This window comes from Ochotona princeps, chromosome 7 (assembly GCF_030435755.1).
Source record: "Ochotona princeps isolate mOchPri1 chromosome 7, mOchPri1.hap1, whole genome shotgun sequence".
Taxonomy (NCBI): domain Eukaryota; kingdom Metazoa; phylum Chordata; class Mammalia; order Lagomorpha; family Ochotonidae; genus Ochotona; species Ochotona princeps.
The window spans coordinates 80,184,339-80,209,400 of NC_080838.1; positions in this window are offsets into that span (position 1 = coordinate 80,184,339).

Sequence of the window (25,062 nt, forward strand, 5' to 3'; positions counted from 1 at the left end):
TCTTGCCCTGCCGGAAAGCTCACCTTGCAAGCCTGGTTTCCATTGTGCTTCCACATGACAACTGATCGTTGGGCACAGTAGCATGTTCATCGAATGGCATCTTTCTCCGCCTCCTGAGCAACCTTTCACTGGAGTTCAGAAAGACTCATTGTTCCTGAGGTCAGAGGGAACTTAGAGCTCATTTGGTACAACATCCCCAGGAAACGGCAGGCCACAGAGTCCAACAGCTCCTGATCAGGGTCACGGCTGAGACTGGAACTGGGTCTCCGGACTCATTGCTAATGTTGGCCAAGACACACCAGCTGACGTGATTCTTAAGCACTGAGAAACCGACAGCGCATGTTCCCAAGATCGGAAGCGCTGCTTTAAGGCCTTCTTTCCATAATCCAAAAAATGTGACAGAATAGTTGTCTTGCTTGAATTCTCTGGAGGAAGCTAACAGAGGCCCCTCCGGCTAATGGAAAGCACTAGATCCCAGTCACGACATGAAGGTGTTAGGCTGAGGCAACGAGGCGACCCTTGGGTTGCAGTGTCAGCCCCTGCATCCAGGTCTTCCCGCTCAGACTGAACGATCAACAGGCATAGCAAACCCAGGTGCCGGGTAGATTCGGGCAGGTCACAGGCACATGGAGGTGGGCAGAGGTGGGCAGTCAGCAGGGGGTCCACCTCCTTTGAGTTCAAACAAGACACCGTGTGGACCCCAGAGGACAAGCTTTGGAGTCAGATAACACTGCAAATGCCTCATTATACACATCATGCAGAAACTGCAAGGATTTCATAAATTTTGCACCAAAATAAACTTTGGGTTTTTTTAAGATTTATTTACTTTTTTAATACAAAGTCAGATATACAGAGAGGAGGAGCGACAGAGAGGAAGATCTTCCGTCTGGTGATTCACTCCCCAAGTGACCGCAGCGGCCGGTGCTGTGCTGATCCGAAGCTGGGAACCAGGAACCTCTTCTGGGTCTCCTACGCGGCTGCAGGGTCCCAAAGCATTGGGCCGTTCTCGACTGCTTTCCCAGGCCACAAGCAGGGAGCTGGATGGGAAGTGGAGCTGCCGGGATTAGAACCAGCGCCTACATGGGATCCCAGCACATTCAAGGCGAGGACTTTAGCCGCTAGGCCACTGCACTGGGCCCCAAAATAAACTTTGAATTCCATTTCTCCATGAATATTCTGATGTCGTAACCACTGCACTAGGTGTCTGGGTCTCTTCAGTTGCTTGAATGGGAAACAACAGTTACCTGAACCAAGAACAACATCTCCCAGCTGCCTTCAAGTAAACCACTTGTTTGAGGTTTCTGTCATTCAGAGATATCAAAAGACTTCCCTCTGGCTTTCTGTGCTGTCGCTGACTTTGCTGCCTCCCTTTTCCCACCCACCCCCAGTCCATTGCTAACTAAGGGAAAGAGAAAACTGCTCACTGCTCTCAGAGGGTGTGGTATAGGTTCATTAGCTAATGTTTTGGCATACATGTTAAAGATGGTCATTAACAAGGTACATCTCACGGGTGACCATTGGCCTCCATAGCTCTTTTGTTGGCATCAACTTTTATTGACTGTGCTACATAATGAAAGGCCCAAGAAATTGATTTTTAAAAGAGCAGGAAGGGTGTGTAACACAGGACTGCCAACACTAATGAAATAATTTCAGTCAGAATTAGACAAAGGGACAAATTACACTCAGCAAATTACTCAAGCATGGAGAAAGGCTGATTGTTCAAGTGTAATTAGAATATACGGCCAGAATAGTAACTGCTAACAGAGTGATCCAATCAATGAACACGGCAGCTATAAAAATTTAATGCAGAGTGAGCAGCCTATTTTTTAAAATGCAAATAATCAACCCAAAACGCAGCTGCCTGTTATGAGGCAAACACACCCAAACTAACAAGCTCGGGGAAACAGTGCTGATGACTCAGACCAAACAGGCGGGGGTGGGGGGAGATTAAGGACGCTGCTCTTGATACGAACACCACCATTTAATCATAAAAATTAATTTCTCTAAAAAGGTGGGGTGGAGCATGAGCGTGTTTCTCGCCTGCAGCTGATTCTTTACTCGATGCCTGGGCGGTGCGGTGATGCAGCTGCACCTGCACACACAGGTGCACCGCACGGTACCAACCCAGGTCATCATGCTGGTGCACCACACGGTACCACCCCAGGTCATCACACACAGGTGCACCACACGGTACCACCCCAGGTCATCACACACAGGTGCACCACACGGTACCACCCCAGGTCATCACACACAGGTGCACCACACGGTACCAACCCAGGTCATCACACACAGGTGCACCACACGGTACCACCCCAGGTCATCACACACAGGTGCACCACACGGTACCACCCCAGGTCATCACACACAGGTGCACCACACGGTACCACCCCAGGTCATCACACACAGGTGCACCACACGGTACCACCCCAGGTCATCACACACAGGTGCACCACACGGTACCACCCCAGGGTCATCACACACAGGTGCACCACACGGTACCACCCCAGGTCATCACACACAGGTGCACCACACGGTACCACCCCAGGTCATCACACACAGGTACACCACACGGTACCACCCCAGGTCATCATGCTGGTGCACCACACGGTACCACCCCAGGGTCATCATGCTGGTGCACCACACGGTACCACCCCAGGGTCATCACACACAGGTATACCACACGGTACCACCACAGGGTCATCACACACAGGTATACCACACGGTACCACCCCAGGTCATCACACACAGGTGCACCACACAGTACCACCCCAGGGTCATTACACAGGCCACTTCCCCTATGTGCTACCCACACTGGCCCCTTGGACTGCACAGCCTAGCACAAGGCCGGATAAAACTAGACTCCATGGAAATTTCAGGCATGTCTGAGGAAAGAAACAGAAGTGACTGGAAATTGAAACTTTCGGTTATATATTTTTTTGTTTTTGTCATGAAATGTTCTGTCAACATATAACACGGGTCCCCAGAGCTCAGCAAGGAATGGGTACAGAACAAGAACATGCCAATGTTTCATTAGCCCTACTTACTCAAAAGAACACAGGCCTTGCAGCCCCTGTCCCTCCCCTAACAACTCTGAGAACGCCAAGATAAACCCGGTTGGTCCCCGTCCAGGGAAGATTGCCCCAGGGTCAGTTCCTGTGCCCTGGCTGGGTCCCTGTTCCTGGTTAACTTTGCTGGTCTTCTGCAGCATCATCTCCCAGGAGGAAGTGTCCATGCCTTGGGCATCTGTCCACTTCAAGTGGTCACAGAGTACAGCTCTCCCCAGGATGCCTGCACAGGTGCAGCTCCAGGGGAAACGCATGCTGAGCAGAATCACCTGAGAACTTGGTTAGGCTTTTCTCTAGCTCCCTGAATCCCTGCCTTCATACTCCAGTATCCCAGAAGCTCACTGAAGACGCTTAAGTGGGTCAGCCAGTGGCAGCCCTAGCCTGGGGCCCTGCCTGCCGCCTCTGGCTTCATCTGTGAGGACACAGACATTGTTTGGCATACAGAAATTCTCAGAGGGCGTAGGAGGCAGCCACAGACTGGCTGGAGTTGCCACAGTTCACAGGAGGCCATGAGTCCTGCTGAGCTAAGCCAATGCCTGCACAGCTGACATACTGACACTCGTCCAAGCGGCTTCCTTCTGCCCCAGTCTCTGCACCTATGCTATCCACCAGCAGTGGCAGCTCTTGACTCAAACCTCTGCCATGACAGAGGTGGAAGGCACAGGACTCAGAGTTCAAGTCAGCAACGCTGGCAATGGTGGGAGACTCACTGAGAGGAGAGGCAACCGTACATTGACTCAGCTTCTAGTATGTGCAAGACCCCGTGGAACATTGTTGTTATTTCACTTAACCCTTACTACACCACCAGGCAGCATCACTACTGTTCTTTTTTTATTATTATTAATTATTTTGCATTATGTGACAGTTTCATAGGCTCTGGAAATACCCCGCCCCTCCCCCCGCCCCTCCCCCCTGGTGGATTCCTCCACCTTGATGCAGTATTACAGTTCAAATTCAATCAAGATTCTTTCCTTGCAAACGTATACCAAGCATAGAGTCCAGCTACTTATTGTCCAGATGGGTTGAACAGTTTCTTGGGGGAAACCATTTCTGGTCCGAAGTTAGAGCTGGTAGAATATCATCCCAGTCAGTTAAGAGTCCCAATATAACATCAACAGCAATTTGCAACATTATGGAATTGACATGGTTTTGAGTAACCAGTATGTTAGAAACAAAAAAAAGCAAAAAAAAAAAATGTTCTGCACCTTAATTGTCGAAAAATGTCTTGTTAGAGTTACAAGCCAGTCTAGATTATCCTAAAACCTGCCAAGATCAGCAAAATTATACTTCAACACAACAAATGGCTAAATACTAAAATGAAATAGACACGAGACAGCTGAATCGTACCTTATAGCCGTTTTAAGGTATATAGCAGCCGGTCCTGTATATAAACTAAAATTGAAATGTCAATGAGCTAATCATAGGTTGTGGTTAAGCATCACTACTGTTCTTAAAAGATGAGAAAGAGACAGATGATAACCTGCTGGAGGTCTTGTGACTATTAAGTCGCAGAGCTGATAGAAAGCCAGACCTGGGTGCTCCTCCTCCACCAGCCCATGGAGCTTGCTTTAGGAGTTGAGTAGCGGAAGAGTAGTGGATAAAGAATGAACTGAAGCACAGAATTCAAGAGCGGCCGTCGAGGAAGCCTCAGCTGGAAGGCAGAGGAGAGACATCACCACAGGTGGGAGGCCAGGTGAGGAGGTCGGCAAAGATGCCAGACACGAGCAGAGTCACCACAGGGTCTGCAACGAAGACCACCTGCTGCCCACAGACGTCTGGTTCCTCTTCCTTCTAAACTTGCTCAGCTGTTTCCCCCCCAAGTGCCAGGGCAGTTCAGTGTGGCTACATGAGCAAAATCTCCAACCCACAGGACAGCAACAGAACAAATGACTGGTGGGCTTACCAAGGAACACCAACCTTGGCTTCCGGTTCTTTTCCCCTCCTGCCAGCTGAACAAAGAGAGGCAGGTGGCCCTGGAAGCTGTGCAGAGCGCCCCCCACGGGTCAATTCTCTCCCTGGTCTCATGGGGGAGCCCTCTCCCACAGCCCAAAAGCACCCATGCTCCATGGTTCCACGAGTGGGAAATATGCAGATGGCTACTGAGTCTATATTGCTGCATGCTTGGAAGCTATTACATGTGTGGGAGCTTTCATTGCCCTGACTACCACAGCAACTTCTTCAGGCACAGTGGGACACGCAGGGGATGCAGAAGGAATGGCCCACAGTCCTGAGTGGTGGACAGACAAAGAGGACCACTGTCAAAGAATCGAGGCTTCTTCTGTTAGCAGAAAGTCAAATCTGTCCATACTCTGACAACAGGAAGCTGCCTGCAGACACAGTGTGTTTTGAAGACCATGCTTAGGAGCACCTGACACTCAAAACTGTACGCTGGGCACTACTCCGAGGCCCTTCCTGTCAGCCATCCTTGTGGCTTACAGAAAAGTCTGCCTCTAAAAATGATGCCTGCTCCTCTGGAGTTGCACTTGCCCCCCACCTAATGAGCACTCATTTGTTTGTTACACATTCTGGGCTCAGTCCCACCAGCACACACCTGCTTCTAAAGCGCATCTGAGGAGGAAAGAGGATGCCCACGCCACAAATACACCACTGTTCCTGCTCTGAGGACACCTGAAACACGAGCAGCGGCAGAGACTGCAGCTGGCGTGACACTCCCCGAGAGCACTCGGTGTTACCAAAGCCATTTCCATGCTCTCTCAGGCATGTTCTGCCCAAGGCAGGAAATGTGGCACACAGCCCCAGGCAGGCACGAAAGGGCAGGTGTGGAAAAACACGAAGGCAGAGACCAACAGTGGGAAAGTTCCCTTGAAGCAGAAAGCGTGCATACTAGCGTGGGCTGGTGTTTCTAAACGAACAGCTTCTCTCCAGCTGCAACCTGTAAGATGAACATCAGACCTGATTGGAAGGTCATGATGCATGGATGGGATGCCAGGAAATGGGCTTCTCAACACAGAAGAGGCAGCACTGGTTGGCTTCTGAGAGCACCAGGTTGAGTGGTCCCCGAGGGACATTGGCCTGTAGTAAAACAAAGCATTGAAAGACAAGTGGAGATGGCAAACAATGCAAAGGCAAAGAAGACTTGAGGATGCGCTGATCTAACGGAGTGGCGCCAGAGTCCATCCCTGGCCATGCCTACCTACAGCGACGGCTTGGAGCCATAACCCTAGTGTATGAGCCAAAGGAAGAGAACACAGGGCTGTCTGAACAACTCACAGGCTTGGCCACTACAATCCTTCTCTGAGTCAGTCCTTGCCTCTGACAGTGTCTTAAGTGAAAGCTGTATGTCTCCATCTTTCCCTCTCTTGTGCTGTAAGCACTCTGGCATTAGTCAACAAAGAGTGACAGAACAGGTGTGGCTAGCACTGCCAGGCCTTCAAAACCAGGAAGAACATGGGAGCATGAGCCCAGCCCAGAAGCCCTTCTTGGGAGTTGTAGCATGGGCAATAAATTTGAAATGAGAGCCAGCAGATCCACAGTGATCATGTAGACCTAGCTCAGCCAAGAGGCTATAACAAAGGACCAAACTAGGGGCTCTGTCACACAACCATCTAGATGAAGAATTGGGGCAGTCACACCCCGCCAGAGCAACCTTCTTTCCCTCTGAAGTCACAGCCCAAAGTGACACACTACCTCCTCTCATGTCCTGTTGGCCAAAGCCAAGTCATATGGCCAAACCTAGCTGCAGAGGAGGCTAGTACTGGGAACCTTTTGCTGATTAACTGTGTTCAACTGCAGAAACTTCTAGTATTATCAAAGATGGAAAGATAAATATTGGGAGTTAGTACTCACTGATGTATTTTTTTAAAAAGCTTCAGAAACATAAATTTATCAGTCTGAAAATCATGGAACTTTCATGATGATGCAGTATTTTTACAAAGAGTGAGAAGCTAAAATTCCATGTGGTGGTAAGTAGAACTGCTGTCAGAGATGGAAAGTAACGGGTCAGCAGTGGCTCCTCAACTTGATCAGACAGCAGCTACCTGGGAGGAACTTCGTCCAACACCAAGGTTCCCATCCGGGCCCTTCAATCACTAAACCTGGGTGATGGCAGGAACAGTACCTGGGGCCTCCAAGGGCATACATCCAGGATTTAAAACCCAGTGGAAAAAAGAGCAATTCTAAGATGAACATCTCAAGTCTTTAAAATAAACTTTGATTTTCCAATGAGGATAGTTTCCAGAGAACACTCACCTGGCACATCTTAGCTCATAAACGACCAATTATGAAAGGACCTGGACTCGCATGGCGAGCAGCTGCCCCTGGCTGCACCGCTGTCAGGGCTGGAGCCAGCTACGCTACACAATGAGGAAGGAGCTGGCCTAGGGGGCTGACAACCACAATTGTCTTTTTCCTTGCTATATTGTAGAGAACAATTTTTTATTGTGAAGTCACAAGACATACCCTTCAGTAGACAATTCTGGAGTACTCTCTTCGTGTGAAGTTCTCCTAATACAAAATGAGCAGACACAATGCAGGCCGGCTGGAGAACCGGGCTTCCCCTTGCCTTCCATCTCTGAGTGTAGAGTGGTGAGCAGAAGCCAGCTCGTGGCCAACCACTCAGGGGCAGATACACCCATAAACCAATCTCTCTGTCTCCCTCTCCCTCTCTCTCTCTCCTCCTCTCTTTCATTCGCCCACGTATTTTCCCTTTTCTAGTCTCTTCGGTTTCAATTCAAACTTTTCTAAGCGACTACATGATTCTCTCACCACGAAAGAAAAAAGTACTATTATAAACATTTTGAAAGACACGGCTGGAGTCTTGCTCTTCTGCCTCTGGGCCGGCAGGAGTGATCGATACCCACAGACAGAGAGGAGTTCGATAAGGAAGGGCTCATCCCAAGCAGGGATAACTTGCACCGAGGCTGGGTCCCTAAGAATTTTCATTGTGTGTGTGTGTGTGTGTGTGTGTGTGTGCACTTGCACGTGTGTGCACACATATGTGGGTCTGTGTTCCACAGAGAAAGTAGTAACACAAAACGGATGCTCGTCAGAGACCGCGGGGGAGAAACAATGAGACAAAGCGACCCAGCACCCCTCTGAACACAACAGCTGCCTTTTCCGTCAGCCACCCCGCCTTCCCTGACCGCTGACGTCTGACGCGTGAGACCGCAATCCTTCCTCTGCAACTTTCACCTCGCTGTGGCTATTAAGTGCTGAGAAGCAGCGACTGTTTGTTCCGAGAGACAAAGGCCGCGTGTTCTGGCAGAGTGGGTTCGCGGCTCCCCCGGGGCCAGTGAATGCCCTCCTGGCAGTAGGCTCTCAATTGCTATGCACGAGAAGGCCGCCGAGCCCCTCGGCCCGGCAGAGGCCAAAGGCTGGGGAACAGGACGCGTGATTATTGTTATTTTCCCAGTCGTTTCCCTTCCCTCCGCTCTGCTTTGTTTGGCTTCGAATGTTCTGCATTCCCCCCGCTCCCCCCCCCCCCCCGCACATTTATTTGGAGGGAGGGACGGGCAACCTAGCCCAGCGCCAGAGCAAGAACCAGGTCGAGCTGACGCTGCACGGTGTGTTGAATACAGCTCGGGCACATGTTTCCGTTCTCCTTTCAGGGAAAGGTTTGTTAGGGACCCCAGGGTCAACCCTGACCTTGGCAACACCTGATATTTTATAACACATTGCGATCCCTTGTCATCATTCCATCAGTCCCAGGCTTCAGCGGGCGGCTGGCATTTGAATCGCTGCTCTTCTTCGGGGAGCTGCCTTTCTCACCCCCCGCATGTCCAACAGCCCTCTCTCTCTGGGTTCCTCACTGAGCAGACAAAGGTGAAGAGGGACGTATGCCCCTTCATGACCACGCCAATGTATAACATTCTTAATGACCATTGTAAAAACATGTCCAGGGACAGGCACGATGGCTCCACGCTAATCCTCTGCCTTCAAGAGCCAAAGGATGTGGTTGCTGGTTTGTGTCCGGCTGCTCCACTTCCCATCCAGCTCCCTGCCTGTGACCTGGGAAAGCTATAGAGGATGACTCAAAGCCTCAGGACTCTGTATCCGCATGGGAGACTCCAAAGAAGCCCCTGACTCCTGGCTTCTGATAGGCTCAGCTCCAGTCATCGTGGCCACTTGGAGAACAGGTGGATGGAAGATCTCTCTCTCTGTCTCTATTTCTCTCTAAAAATCTATCTTTCCAATACATATAATAAATCCATAAAGAAGAAAAACATGTCCACGTATGCAAACTTACAACTCAGGCATATCAAAATGACATAGGAGCATGCTTATTAACTGTTTCAACATGACCCCAAGTGTGCCAAGCGAAGTGTGTGACTCGGGCACGCACAAAATGATGTCCATACAGGGAAACATGAGTGATCCAGGGTGGTGGTTCTCAACCAGGGACAATGCCACCTCTTCCCAGGTGTTCCCAACATCCCTTAGCATGGGGCTTCAAGGGCCAGAAGTTAGCAGAAATTAAAAAAAAAGGGGGGGGGGGAGCCTGACATGGTAGCTAATGGCTAAATCCCCACCTTGCATGGGCCAGGATCCTATATGGTCACCAGTTCATGTCCCAGCTGCTCCACTTCCCATCCAGCTCCCTGTCTGTGGCCTGGGAGAACCACAGAGGATGGTCCAGCCCATGGGACTCTGCACCCACATGGGAGATCCAGAGGAAGTTCCTGGCTCCTGGCTTTGTATCGGCTCAGCTCCAGCCACTGAAGCCACTTGGGGAGTGAATCAGTGAATGTAGGATCTTTCTTTCTGTATCTCCTTCTCTCTATGTAAATCTGTCTTTCCAAGAAAAATATTTTTTAAAAAGGAAAGAAAAGAAAAAAGGTCGCCTTTTACATCTCTACCCTCACCTTCTACGTCTCCTACAGGGTCAGTTCTCACCTTAGGAACGGGGACAAGCCAGAAGCTCCACAGCGCCCTCTCCCGCCCATTCTGGGAGCTGCAGGAATTGGGGACTAGCTCCCCAGAATGGAGGACTGCTAGGCAAGCTTCCCTGGTGTCACTCGTGGTGGCCACTCCTTCCTCGACCTCCCTGACCCAGCACGTGAGCTCCAAGAGTGCCTGACTGAACACGGATCTCCCGTTGTTCTAGGAAAACATTTGTTGAGTTCTGCTGCTACCGGCCTAATGGCCACCACTTCCTTTGGACAGGCAATAGCCCCGAGACCCAGCAAGATGGGACGTATCCCCTCCTACCAGGGCTCATGGCTGGGGAGGACATGTTGAAGCCAGGCAGGTGGGACAAGTCTTCCTCCAACCCCTGAAGCCAGTCTTGCCCACCGCGCTGGATGTCCTAGCCTAGTCTCTCCAGCTAGAAGTGAACATGCAACTTCCTGGAAGAGACTTTGAGCGTGAGTGACAGCTGTCTGGGAGAGAAGGCAGTGGGTTGGGTGGTCCATCCAAGATGGCACGCAGGGCTCCAGAGCTGGGGCAGCGTGCGGGTTTTCAGACCACAAGGCAAGAGGGACCAAGCCTTCATATCCCTCTTCTCCCCTAGACATCTAGCCCTCTGGATTGTGACTGTCCTGAGGAGGGAGTGTGGTCTAAGGTGAAGTCGCTCTCTTCTGCTGGGGTCAGTGGCCAAAGAGGGACTCAGAAGAGCACCTTGCAGTCCCCCTATCCCCTCCGCCACCGAATACCCCCGGGAGTACACCCACTGCTAGCTGTCCTCAGTGCTACCAACAAAGGGAAACCTGGTGCTCCCTTCAGCCGCACTTGCTGTGTGCTCTTGGACCAGTAACTGAACCTCTCTGTGCCTCCACTTTCTCCTCCACGGCAGCCATAAATGATAACCACATCATGGGATTTTTTTTTTTTCAGAGTCAATATTGAGCTGCTGGCACCCTAGTGTGCCTGGCCGAAGTCTCTTGTCGTTCCATTTCTACTTTGCTCCCAAGCTGACCAGACGCTTCTTGCATACAGGGGGCTTCGAGGTTGGATTCCAGGAGGCCTCCCAGGAGCCTGGGCTCAGGATTCTGGCCCGTCTTTATCTCGGCTGTGGACTGCCGCTGACGAGCCCTTAAGGGAAAGCTTGGAGCGACTTCTCTGCAGAGCAGCACTGAGCTCACTCCAGGACAGCAGGAACCTGAATAATTCATGAGCGTTCTGCCTGCAATTGACAAGGACAAGGCAAATTGCCTGAGTGGCTTATTCCTCACATGCCATTACGAGGTCTTTGATAACTCAGGCAGCTGGCTCGGAACTCAATAATACTTCAAAAAAAGAAAAAGAAAACTCTCAAGAAGGCAAGACAAATATTTAAAAGCTAGTTAAGCACCAGAACGGATGTGAAGGTGATAGTCCCCAGGACAATAAAAAGGAAAAAGTGGCCGCATTTAGCTGGTTCAGAAATTATCCCATTGGAAAGTGGGCCATTTCCTTGCTTAAGAGAAAATTCTGGGCTGAAAACGTTTTTCTTTGCACAGGGGCCTTGATTTCCTTATTGTTCCCACCACAGTGAATGCTGCTCTCAGGTGAGGAAGCTGCTAAACAGGTGTCTGACACTATGCCACCCCGTTACTTCGCTCAGAAGGCCAATGCAGAACAGGATCCTGGTGGAGCAACGGCTGTAGCCTCAACACACGCTCAGTCAGCCCAGAGAGGGAAATGAGTCCATCCCCGAGGCTGGCACTACAGCCTGAGCTGCCGACATAACGGCCTGCCACCAAGTGTGTGGCTGGCAGACTCCTGGGCCCCTGGCCTCCTTTCCCACACAAGCACCAACCAAATGAGCCAGTCTACTCACATACACCCAGAGCCCACATTTTCCATAGCTGTTCCAAGTCCCTCTGCCGGAGCACCAGAACCCTCATTTTCATCATAAAGCTCTTTGTGTCCTTTAAGGACACCCAGATGTCACCTTTAAAGAAAGCTTTGCCGGACCCAGCCTCTCTAAGCAGACACGTGGAAACTCCAGGGGCACCTGCTCTGTGGCTTCCTCATACGAGGATCACACCTTGTCTTGCTGTGGCTTCTTTCAGTTCTTTCTCACTTCTTATTTGAATTTGATCCTGCCAGGCTCTCTAAGGCAGAGCATATCCTAATCCTCCTCTTCCTCCCACCTTCTCCCATACCCCAGCCCCAGCACCTGTTCCCTAATGGTGGCTGAATGCACAGGGAACGTTTTCTGTCCTCCAACTGCTGGAGCCTTGCTATCCATCCAAGCATCCCTGAGATTCCCCCACTGTAGGAAAATAGTTGATTAAGCGACGACAACAGGAAGCCTTGCCAGTGTATAGCGACAGCCAGCTGCAATCCTGTTGAGAATGCAGATCAGGCCGGGAACTCCCTAGTCCTCAAGCTTAGGAAACTGACCGAAGAGCGCTGCTTCTTCTCCCTGTGCTATGTAATTATCAGTAGCCTGCTGTTGAACACACTGTCTACTCATTGACTCTCCCCTGGCAGACTTGCACATTAACCCACATCCTGTCTTAAACCTTCCTTCCTTGTGCCTAAGTGACCCTGTCTTTAAAAGTCTGAAGCTGTTAATAAACTGTGGCTATTGACCATCAGTCGATAAGTAGTCTGTGTGTATGATTATTGGCTCCATGCACCAAGTCCATTGCCGCTGGACAGCGAACACTCCCCTGCCCCCATCTGGTGGTCACAGGCATCAGCACCCCCAGTGACTCCACAGCTCTTTGGAAATACCATCAGGTCAAAAGTTAGAGAGGTGACACTCTTACTAAAAGGTTGCTGCTTCTCTGTGCCGGGAGTGGCTATTGGATTCTTAATCTCAACAGCCATTTCTATAACATTCTAGTTGGGGTTTAATGGAGTGCCAAAGGTTATTTGCCAGGGGTCAATGTGGCACTGAAACCGAAAAATGAGCTGAGATCTTTTCTGGTCCAGTGCTTTTGCCACAATAGTATTGTGGAGTTCTTTCCAGGGGTCCTGGCTGACTTGTTCCAGGAATGTGACTTTTTTTTTTCTAGCACAAGCCCAAGACAACTGTATTTCTAAGAAACCTTCAGTTTGCTGATAGGTTTGCATCTACGTTTGGCTTCCTGGACTCAACAGAATAAATATCTGGCTTCAAATAAGCAAGTGCTTCCCCCAACAAACCCCTCTGGGCTCTGCTGGTGTTCTCAAGAACACTCAGAGGAAAACCAAGTTCAAGTAGAAACAGTTTTTGGTAATTCAGTTCTTAGCAGAATTCAGCCACAAGCCAGATGAATAATGTTCCAAATAAAGTGCAAATAAGGAATGGATAGCATAGCCGGCAGAACGGATCAGAGTGTTGAAAACTCTTCAGTGAGGACCCCCTTGCAGGGGCCATCTGGGCATCTAAACGTATTTATTACGGCCTCTATACAATGGAAACTAGAACAGGGCCCTTCCGGCTCACGGCCAGTTTTCACACAGGTGACTGTGACTTCATAGTCCCATGTTCGAGTAAAACCAAAACTTTGCCTTCACGCGGCTGCGTTAAAAAATGCTTAGACTCTGCTGTGACAGCCCAGCCAATAAAAGTGACCACAATAAGGCCAGATCTCCTGAAACAAAAACCTCGGGTTTTTGGAGCATTCCAAAAGGGGAGTAAGAGTACTTATTGCAAGAAAATATCTCAATTCTGAATGACATCTTGCTTTTATTTTACAGCTCATGTGGTAAGCTGATTGCCCCAAATTGGTTTCTGTACATGGAATTGGAAGGGCTTGTTTGCCTGATTCAGTGGTCTGCAGCTAGATGGGACGCAGCTCTTCTGATTGGATAAAGTACATAATGCTTAAACTGATTGGGAGTCTGCGTGTTACACCACTACCGTTGATTGGTATTGTGCACTGATGTAAGCTCGGTTGATTGGATGATTTGTATCCTGTACCACTGCTCTCTTAGTTGATTGGATGATCACTGCTTCAGAACCCCTGAACACGGCTGGTAGGGGCTGCTCCCCGCTTCCACTTGCGGTGGTATGGAACAGCCCACCAGGCAGTGCTGGCCAGTGGAGTAAGACCCCTGAGCTTCCGAAAGTTGAGGACTATTTTTTAGAGAAATATTTACCCAAGTTTCTGGTCACTGGGATGCTTGTGTGTGTCCTGCTCTCCAAGGTGATTACCAAGCAGGTGAGCATTTCACAGCTCCGTGCCTCTGGGTTCTAACATTCAATACCTACCACCTGGTGACTCTTCCTGATTGTAATAAGGGCCACTGGAGCCATGAACACCACCCAGGTCTACACAGCCAGAGACACAAACATGTGTGCTTTCACATGACAAATTCAAAGCCCAGGACCCTCTTGATCAGAGGACTTTACATAACAGCAAATTTTATCTTTTCAGATTTCTGCAGATGCTGAGAGATCGTATCTAAGATTGGCTGAGTGATAATAACAATTTTCAGCCAACTCGTCTGTTAGCCTATGTAAGTCTTCAATGGAAACGCCACGTAAGGTTGAAGCTGAGAGTTTACACACAGAGAAAGTGGGACAACAGCCTCGGAGAGGAGACAAAAGCCTTCCCGGTTCCAAGCAGAGGGCTTTGGGCCAGGAGGCAGCACAGCCCTTGGCTTTGCCCGGCTGGCACCGTCAGCTCTGAATGCTTCCTGTCAAGTGAATTGCTGCTTCCAATGAAATCCATGCTTACTCCTTCCAGAGGGCTTTATCTAAACAACCGACCAATAACGTTACATGGGCTTTGGAGCCAATCCTCTCAAACTCTTTACCCTTTTGAGTCGGTTTTTATTTTTCAAAGATTTTATGTATTTGAAAGGCAGGTTTGTCTGAGAGATGGAGAGAGACACAAAGAGATCTGATGGCCACAACAGCCAAGACTGGATCGGGCTAAAGCCAGGAGCCAGGAATTCCATCTGGTCTCCCACACTGGAGACAGGGGTCCAGCCGCTTGAGCCATCTTCCACTGATTCCCCAGGCACATAGACAGGAAGCTGGATTGGATGTGGAGCACCTGGATCTTGAATCAGTATTCATAGAGGATGCAGTTTAACCTGCTGTACCACAACCTGAGCTCCTGAAGCATCTGGGGCTGGCCTCTATGCTTCCCCTGGAGTGTCAGTGGACTCAGGGTCTTCCTCCCAGGAACAGAATACAGCAGTGGTCGCCTGTCCCCCATCAGTAGCCTGCAGGAATCTCAACATGTGAGTTCAGAAGCAAAGCCTTCCCTGGCCACGCACCCAGATGGGACTGCAGCCCACGCCACTGACCAACCCATGCCCAGACTCCTGCCCCAAGGAAACTCTGAGACAGGGGGCTACACTGTTGTTTCCAGCTGCCAAACATGCGGACACATTATCATGTTGTGATGGATAACAGAGCTATAGACTTTGGTCGCCCAGCTAAACCTAACCATCATTTATAAAACTGCCTGTAATGTTGTTACCCAAGGTATCACTCATAAATCTTGCCCTCTTAATTATCTTTTTCCTTACCTTCATTTCATACCTGTTCTGCTCTAGCAAAATCAAGAATTCAAGATGCTATCAACTGTGCCATAATTTACAGGTTGGGTTAACAGCACCCAGCATGCAGAGGACATTTGCTACGTGCCAGACACTGTGCTAAGCACTTTACAAGGATAGTTTATTAATCCACAAAACCCTAACAGGTAGAGATTTAGAAAGTGAACAAACCGAGTGAAGTAGGTTTGCCAAAGTCAAAAACCTTGAGAGCAGCAGATGGAGAATCCAACTCAGTCAACAGCCAAAAGCCACGCGATTGCCCTGGCTCCCACAGCAGATCTCATTTCATCCAACACGGTCGCCACTAGGTGGCTTTTCTAACAATCACATTTGCAGATGAAGAAAATAAGTGTTGAGCCAGAAATTGGCTTAACTGGCTAATCTTCCACCTCCGAGTGCCAGCATCCCATTTGGGTGTCGGTTCATATCCCAGCTGCCCCACTTTCCATCCAGTTCCTTACTTGTGGGCTGGAAAAGCAGCAGAGGATGGCCCAAAGCCTTGGGACCTTGTACTCACGTGGGAGGTCCGGAAGAAGCTCCTGTCTCCAGGATTCACATCAGTTAAGATCTGGCCATTGTAACCACTTGGGGAGTGAACCAGAGGATGGAAGATCTCTCTCCTTCTCTCTGTAAAACTGCCTTTCCAATAAAAATAAATAAGTCTTTAAATAAAGAAAAGGAGTATGTGGAATGACGTCATTGAACTTGTCAATTGTCTTGCCACTCCCTGAGCTTGTTCGCTTTCTTACTACAAGTCCCTCAAGTCCATGGTTGCCCTCCAGGCCTGAGGTGATCGTATTGGAGTGGCATGAGACCAAACAGAAGTTCCTAGCCTGTTCTGCATGGGGGGCATCATCTTTGAGAAACTCGATGGAAACGCACTCCACAGTTTCCTGCTGAACTAGAGCACCTGTCTCGACACCATCTTCTTCAGGTTTGTAAAAGCACAGCTGTATTACTCCAGTGGCACACCCCACAGGCAGATACAAAGACAAGGTACTGACGACAGAGTACCGAAACTCAGTGGAACTCAGTTTCCTAAACAGAGGGCCAGAGAAACTCAGTACTCCCCCAAGTCTGTGCTCAAGGTTGCTATCTCCAGATAAAGTAAAAAAGTATTCCACAGGAAAACACAAGAGCAGAGGGCCGGTGGGGAGACCCCCACTAATCAAATAACCCAAGGCTGTTTGCAGCCCTCTGGAAGGGCCCCCAGTCTATAACGGCACAGGGCAGGCTCTCACAAGTCCTGCACTCGGCAAATCTGTAAGGCTAGGCCGAACCTAGTGTTTCCAGAACTTTCTAACCACAGAGGGACTCATTTGTTCTGGGGACCCTTGTGAATGTCTACTAGAGGGCTCTAATTTTTAACTGAGGAAATTCTGTAGATTTACCTCAAGGTTAATTTTTATTTTATGGGAGGTGAGGAATGAACTCTGACCTACGAAGTGGGTTAGAAGTAGTTTGTTTAAATGACACGGAGTGGAGGAGGCCGCTCTGATGGCCCGGGAGCACACCTTCCTCTCCCCAGACTCGCCACCCAGCAATTCCCAGCTGCACATTATTTACTTGTTCCTTTGAAGGCACCTTGAGTGGAGGATGTTGATGAATCCGGGAACATAAAGTTACATCTGCTGGCAACCCATTTCTGGCGCACAGCTTCTGGGGTGGCTCCGTTTATTCTTCCAACGTGCTCCTCGTAATCACGCGTCGGCCACAAAGGAAGAGGGCAAAGGCATCACATTTCCATTACCCAACTGGCTGCTGGCGTCTCCCCCATGCGGCTCCTTTATTTCAACTAAAATAACCATGTTCAAGGGCATATTAATCCCACTGACCTTTGCAAAGCGACTCACAGGACTCTTACCTCATTTTTCTTCTGCTTTTTCTTTTTTTTTTGTTTATTTTCCATAATGAAGTTTTTGGTGGGATTTGTGCACCCAAGTCAGCTTCATAGTCTGTGGAGAGAGTAAGGCCGAGGCTTAATGATTCAGTCCCTGTCCTTTCTGAAGCCACCGCTCACACACCCTGCTTCCTCAGGGCCAAGCGGAACGGAAATGCCTGGGCAGACGCTGGCCGCTCCTTCCCAAGGCGTTTTTCCTCTGATCTCCGAGTCATCCTACCCCAGCTCCAACTTGAGGCAAATTATTCCACTTTCCTTCTGTTCTGTGTTTCTAAGCCTGTATGTTCTTGTCTACAAAATGAGATTTTTTAAAAAATGGGTCCAACCTCTTGGAGTTGTGGAGGGACAGGTCAGGAACAGACCCGCAGGTCTAGAGCCACACGGCCAGGAATGGTGCTGCACTCACTTGCTGGGATAGAAGATACATGCTGGCTTCTCTCCCTTCAACTTGATCAATGAAAGAATAGAGCAGTGACCGGCCCGAGGTCGCCCAGCCAGCAGGCAGTCACAGACGCAAACACTTTTCCTATATGACTCTGTTCTTGCCACTGCACCACACTGATGGTACGCGTCTCCTACAGAGCGCATTGGCCAAAATGCTGAGGACAATAAAACGTTAAAAGAGAGAGGGGAAAACAAAGAATAAAATGTCGGCAACGCCCGAGTCACTGTGTACCCCGATCCGAGAGGAGGGACTAGGGTTACAAAAAGACAACACAAGACAACACGCAGTAGGTCATTCTTGTAAAGAGAATGCCATTTATTTGAGGTTAGCCTGCCTCTTTTATAGTCTGCCTAGTTCCTCCCAGTATTATCCCAATGCTCAAGCAACTCCTAAGCTCCCCTGGGGGCATCTTAAAAAAGGGGAAGCAGGGAAGAGGGAACTTACTATCAAGCCAGAGGCTAAATGTATCAGGCCAAGATTGCCCATCCTGTTACCCCTTAGAAACAAGCTAAGCTGTGGAGTTAACCCTTGGGAGACCGGGCCCTACAATAAAAGGATAAAAGGAAGAAGGAAGGAGGGGAGGAAGGAAGGAAGGAAAGAAAGCAGGCAGGCAGGAAGGAACGAAGGAAGGAAAAAAGAACCCAGTTTTTAGGCACAGCTGCGAAGTCAGCCACATGGAACTCCTCTCAGCTGCCTGTCCGCCTCCTGGTCACCTGAGAGCCCAGGGCTCCCCTCTGCATCATTCCCAGATCACAGCTGGCAGGGTGATCCAGCTCCCTGCATATGGCCTGGGAAAGCAGTCAAAGATGGCAGCAAGATGGCACAAAAGCTTGGGACCCTGCACCCTTGTGGGAGACCTGGAGGAAGTTCCTGGCTCCTGCCTTCAGATTGACACAGCACCGGCCATTGCGCTCACTTGGGGAGTGAATCATCAGGAGGAAGATCTTCCTCTCTGTCTTTCCTCCTCTCTATATATGATTTTGCAATAAAAATTAAATAAATCTTTTAAAGAAAAAGTGAGTTGGTTGAGGCTGGCAACACGGTGTATCCAGCTAATCCCCTGAGTGGCCAGCAGCCCATGGGGGCTCCAGTTCGTGTACCAGCCGCTCAGCTTCCCACCCAGCTCCCTGCTACTGGCCTGGAAAGCAGCTGGAAATGGCCCCGGTGTTTGGGCCCTGCACCCAAGTGAGAAATCGCAAGAAGCTCCCAGCTTAGACTTGACCTGGTCATTGTAGCCATTTAGAGAGCGAACCAGCAGATGAATGTTATATCTCTCTCTCCTTTTCTCCAGAATTCAAAAAATCTTTCCAAACATTCAATTTTCTTTTTTTTTTTTTTTTTAAGATTTTTATTATTATTGGAAAGCCGGATATACAGAGAGGAGGAGAGACAGAGAGGAAGATCTTCCATCCGATGTTTCACTCCCCAAGTGAGCCGCAACGGGCCGGTGCTGTGCCGATCCAAAGCCAGGAACCAGGAACCTCTTCCGGGTCTCCCACGCGGGTGCAGGGTCCCAAAGCTTTGGGCCATCCTCGACTGCTTTCCCAGGCCACAAGCAGGGAGCTGGATGGGAAGTGGAGCTGCCAGGATTAGAACTGGCGCCCATATGGGATCCCGGGGCATTCAAGGCGAGGACTTTAGCCGCTGGGCCACGCTGCTGGGCCCAAACATTCAATTTTCAAAACATGAGTTAATGAAAAACATCCCTTAACTCAGAGAATCACTCTGACAGCAGGCATTTCAGTTACCTCGCAGGAGTTAGGAAGGCCTGACAGATGAAAATTCGGCGGCTGCAGACACGATTTGGAACTCACCCCAAGTGTGCGTGTGAAGGTGTGCACGCACGCACTTGCACACAGAGCAGATGGCACCAACTCTGAGGTGAGAGCTCAGGAGATGTCCTTAGGCAGCCCTGGTCCTCGTACTGAACACCCCAGGTGGGGACACCTCGACCCACGACACGGCGCCTGGTGGCTCGTCCTAGCTACACCGCCAGCTCCAGCTCCCTGCTCGTGCAGACCCTAGGCAACAGCCATGATGCCCCAGGTCCTTGGGTCCCTGCCACCCACAGAAGCCTGGATCGAGCTCCCAGCTGTGGCCTGAGCCAAGGTCCATTGTGAGCATCTGGGGAGTGAGCCGGCGCATGCAAGACGTTTCTCGCTCAAATAAATACAATTTAAAAAAACTTCTAAAAATATTCAGACATACAAGGTGGTTGCATCTGCAGCAGGGACAAACATACATGAGAACTTCAAATAGTTCATGGGAAATCGAAGTAAAAGGTAATCTTATTTTGGTGCAAAAAGTTCTGAATTCCATGCACGGTTTCTTCATCATGTGCACCTTTAACGAACTTTTGGAACACTCCTCACAAGCATGGATTGGAATGTTTCCTTGCACAAAACAAATTCATCTTTTTTCTGTTTTTTTATAACTTTATTTTTTAAATATTAATTATGTAGGTGAGGGGGTTGCCTACCCATGGGGGCCTGCAATTAGTGTGGAAGGGTCGCAGTGTGGAGCAAGGTGGGTGAGGCGAACATCTCAGTTCTGGTTTTTTTCTCCTACGTCTGTGAGGAGGAAGGGGTGGTGACAGGGAGAAAGGAGGGCTTGGCTCCTTGCTGCTGAATGACACCAGCCCCCGGGGAAGGGGATGGTCATTTGATGTTGCCCTGGTTCGGATGACAGGGAACGGACCCTGTGAAGCCCCAACCGCCCCTCCCCATGCCGTCCCACACTGTACAGGTCAAGAGGACAGGGGCGGGAGAGCAGACACCTGCAAGAAGTCCAAAGTGAGACAAGGAGGACAGAATGGGGTTCAGCCCACATGGCTCTCGCTTCTCCTTGCCCACACCCAGGACACGGTGGAGTCGGGCAGAGTCAGAAGAGAACCAGAGGGCAGGGGGTATGCCACGGTGATGGCCTCCAATGGGTGACCTCCAACACATGTCCCCATGCCATCAGATGGGTGAGCCCAGCCCAGCTATGCGTAAGCCCACCTGGGCTCAATTCAAAGCCTCTGGGCAGTGTGGCAGGTCTCTCTCACAGTATCGCTGGTGATGCAAGGAAATTACCCACATTCTGTTTTTGTGATGATCTGGGTTCACTTGTAATTTGAAAATTACAGGTGGTATTCATCAAGGGCCCACTCTGTCAGATCTTGCAGCTAGTGACAGGTGCACAACAAGAAGACCACACTCACCCACTGTTTCTAGGTGGGGAAAAATTGCAGTTCAGAGAGGCTGGGAGGTTCACCCAGAGTCACAACAGCTCCCGGGGAGGAGGGCACGAAGGTGAACTCAAGCCAGCTGGCCCAAGACTCTGGGTTCTTAGTCACTAGCCTTCTCTGCCAGTGAAAACCCAGCCAAATGTCCCCTGCAGCATGGGGCGTCCAGGGACTCCATGTGTCCTGTAACTTTTTTTCTTCTTAGTCTCCGGAATCGCTGCACCTCCTCTTCTCCACGGATGAAAAGAACAAGGCACACTGCCAAGCAGAAGCAGACTGTGCAGGCTCCCCAGAGAGCGGCTGGGTGGCAGAACCCTCCAGGCCACGCTACCCCAGGCCGGTTTGGGGCAAGAAAGGGTGGACCCTGGGGGGCACATGAGCCATCCAAGTCCTCTCCTACTGCTCAGTGACCTTATTGCTAGAAGTTGCTTTGACCAGAGGTCACAGATGCTCTGGGGACATTCAGCAGCATGGGAACAGGTGCAAACACAAGCGGGACCACGGAGCAACCCAGCCCACAGTATTCATGACAAAGCAGAAATCTGGTTTGGCAGAATTTAAGACAAGCAGAAAGCCACAGCCTGACTGTAAGGAAAAGGCAGTCGGGGAGTGGACCCTTAGGGAGGAGAGGAGATGCCCGAGCCCGGACAACTGAACGGGACCCCTTAGTGTGCAAGACAAGCCCCAGGAGACCACCCTGCACCTCCTGCCCACCCCAACACTTGCGGGGTTCCTTGGGACCTCCACTTGCCAGTCACTCTCCAGGGCGTCCTTCCCTCTGCTTTCCCCAGTGTTCTCTGCCTTCATTCTCCTGGCTGCGTCTGCCATTTATGCTGAGCCTCCCACCTTCAGAAAGAGCTCTGTGTGTTTGATCCACTGGTCCACTTCTGTATCCTCAGTATGTAAACAGCATCCAGCACAGAATATTCTCAAAGGTATGTCAATCCGGGCCAGCGTCGTGGTGCGGCACGTTAAGACACCACCTGTGACCCAAGCATCCCACATCGGAACACTGCTTCAAGCCACTGCCAATGCACCCGAGAAAGCAGCTGAAGACAGCCCAAGTCCTTGCACCCCTGCAACCATATGGGAGACCAAATGGAATCCCAGCTGTTGGTATCTGCCTGGCCCAGCCTGGACCATTGGAGAGTGAACCAGAAGATGATCATTGTCTCTGTCACTGTTTCAAATAAATCCTCTGGGGGGAAAAAAGTATTTGAACTGATTTTTGCTCAGCATAGAAAACTTGCAACAGTGTTGTCCATCAAGGAAGTGAGATCCTCCAGGTGGGAGTGAGCGGCGAGTGCCTTGAGGCACGCAAGCAGGGACCCAGTAGCCAATTAATAGAGAACTTGAAGGAGTTTTAGCACCGGCTGTCCAATTGGACTAGACCCTACCTCTGCCTGCCCTGGCATGCCACAGCTGTGAGCCACTGCAAAGATGCCTCTGCTGGACTCGGCCAGGGATCAGCAGGTACATCGCAACCCAGTCTCCTGGGCCCATCAACCCAATCACTAGGCTTTCATATATTTTTTGGTCTTGTTTTTCATTTCAAATCTAAAGTCGTTTAGGCCCCACGAGTCTATTTGGAAACAGTTTCTCCTGAATATAACAGAAAAGACAACCTACATCTAATTGCAAATGAGAAATTTCAGGACAAGCTAGTGTTATCAAATAACTGAATGATCTAGGAGGGAAAAAAATTCATCATCTCACATAATTTAAATTCCTGCCCTTTGCTCCCTTGTGTGTATTTTTGCATGGAAACGTCTGCTTAAAATTAGTTCCATTCCGGCCTTTGGGGTACCTTTTAAAACAAAACCACAGCAGGGTTTTAAAGAGGAAGAGAATGATTGTTAGTTGAGATTTCTTCTGTGGAGAGACTCGAGGAGAGGACGCATGTTCTGGGGTCCACCCGATGAGGGCTTTCACCACCCCAACCCCAGAGAAGAAGGTGCCTTGATCATATTTTTCATACCAACAAGTACATGACAGGACCCGGGGGACCCAGAGCTGACCTGCTCTGATCCAACGCTTCCTTGCTTGTGCTGCCCCCTGCTGGAAGGAGGCCACCTCAGCCCTGCGGCCAGTCTGAGCCTCTCTCCCCAGGGTGGGGAATGGGGACACCGCAGGGCTTCCTGGAAGAGGGACGTTTCCCTCCCCCAGGGACCAGCCTAGGCCGCCACTGGCATCTCCCTGGAGGCAGTGAGAGGCAGACTTGTCCTGCCACCTTCCACGAGACCCCTCCTTTCTAAACAAAGATGATGGTCCCAAGTTTGCACCTTTTCCCGTGTTGCCCATGCCGTGTCTATTTCTGGAATGGGGTCTCCCGGGACAACACTGTTACCAGAAATGCCCGGTGGGTTCTTTCCTCAGCTTAGTATAGAAATAAAAAGCCGGGAAACTGTTGCAAACAGAAAATTTTATTTGCGAAGGGACCAGGTGAGCAGGGGAGGGAGAGAAGGGAAAGCACCTCCGAAAAGCCGGAAGGTGGGGTGCCTCTCGAAAGACGAGGGAGAGAGAGACAGCGAAGGTTTGAGGAAGGGTCTTGGGATTTTAAGCCTTCCTTGACCCCTCCTTATTGGGCGGGGAACCTACAGATAAGATGTTCCCCATTGGTGGTCTCTTAATTAGTTAGAAAATGGGTGGGCAATGCTGGTGCCGCCCACCTGAAGGTGTGGCCAAGACCTCAGCAGGCCTGGATGGGCTCAAACATGAGTGGGCGCCACAGGTGTCCAAGTCTGCCATGCATTCTTCCCTCCTCCACTGGGGTGGGGCACCTCAGGGGACATCCCACAGTGACTTCCCCATCACCGGACTGGACCAACAGCCTGTGGGACCACTGACTTTCTTGCCCATGCAACACTTGCTTCAACTCAGTACCAACAATGACATCCTTGGTGCCAGGGGACAATGAGATAGAGGGTAGGGTGGAGGAAGCAGATTTGTACTCAGAAGCTCACAGGATGATCTCCATAAAGGAAAATGCTTGAAGGATACCCTGGGGTGGGCACTGCGCTGCTGGTGGCTAAGATGCTCCTTCGGATGCCTGCAGTCCAAGCCCCAAGTGCCTGGCTTCCCACACCTGCTCCTTACTCATACACAGCCCAGGAAACAGCAAGTAACCACTCGGTGCTTGGCTTCCTGGCCACACACAGAGGAGACCCGGATGGAGTTCCAGGCTGCGGCCTCAACTTGGCCCGAGTCTGGCCATCGTGAGCATTTAAGCAGCGAACCAGTACATGGAAGACTGCCTCCTCCTCTCTTTTAAACAACAGAAGATAAACATTTCAAAAAACGCGGTGGGTACATCGAACACTGGGGAACATGAGACGGCTGTGCTTTAAGCCAGCCTAGAACTTGAGTGACAAAAGGGCTACCAGAGGTTGGGGAGTCACAAACATCCACACGCTGTGGCCCTACTGTGCGCCACACACCCAGAAACTGTGAGAGGAGTTAAACTGGGCAGTAGGCAGTTAGGGTATTCTGGGTCCCCACGTCATTTTTTTTCTCAAATATAAAATCCCCCACCATGTCTTAGATTCACCAGCGCACATCTCTTCCAAGGGACAAGGGTGACATCAACATATCAATTCCCCACCTGAAGCATCTCTGCCCATTGTGTGGGAGGGCCTCAGGCTGATCTCCTTATCATTGAAAAGAGGACTGGAGGAAGTGTAGTACTCCTATTCCCAAGGCCAGGAGAATGTCCAATGTCTGACACCTGTCTGGTCTTTTGCCCCAAAGCCAAATACCAGGGGGACCAGGAATTTCCTTTTGTCCTTGGGGAGCCCCTTTGAAGTAAACCTTTAAAAGGTGCGTTCACCACCATTAATACGGTCTCTTTTTCCCACTTTTCCTCCTGCCACTATGGCAGGGGTAAGGGTCCTTTCTATCTCAGAGCACCCTCCCGTCCCTAGGATGGCAGTCTCCTTTCTCAGCTTTTCTAATAAACCTTGCTTTAAAACTAAACTGTGTCCTCATGAAAATTCTTCTTTCCTGCGAGACAAGAATTGAGGTTGCTGCCGTACTCGGGGTC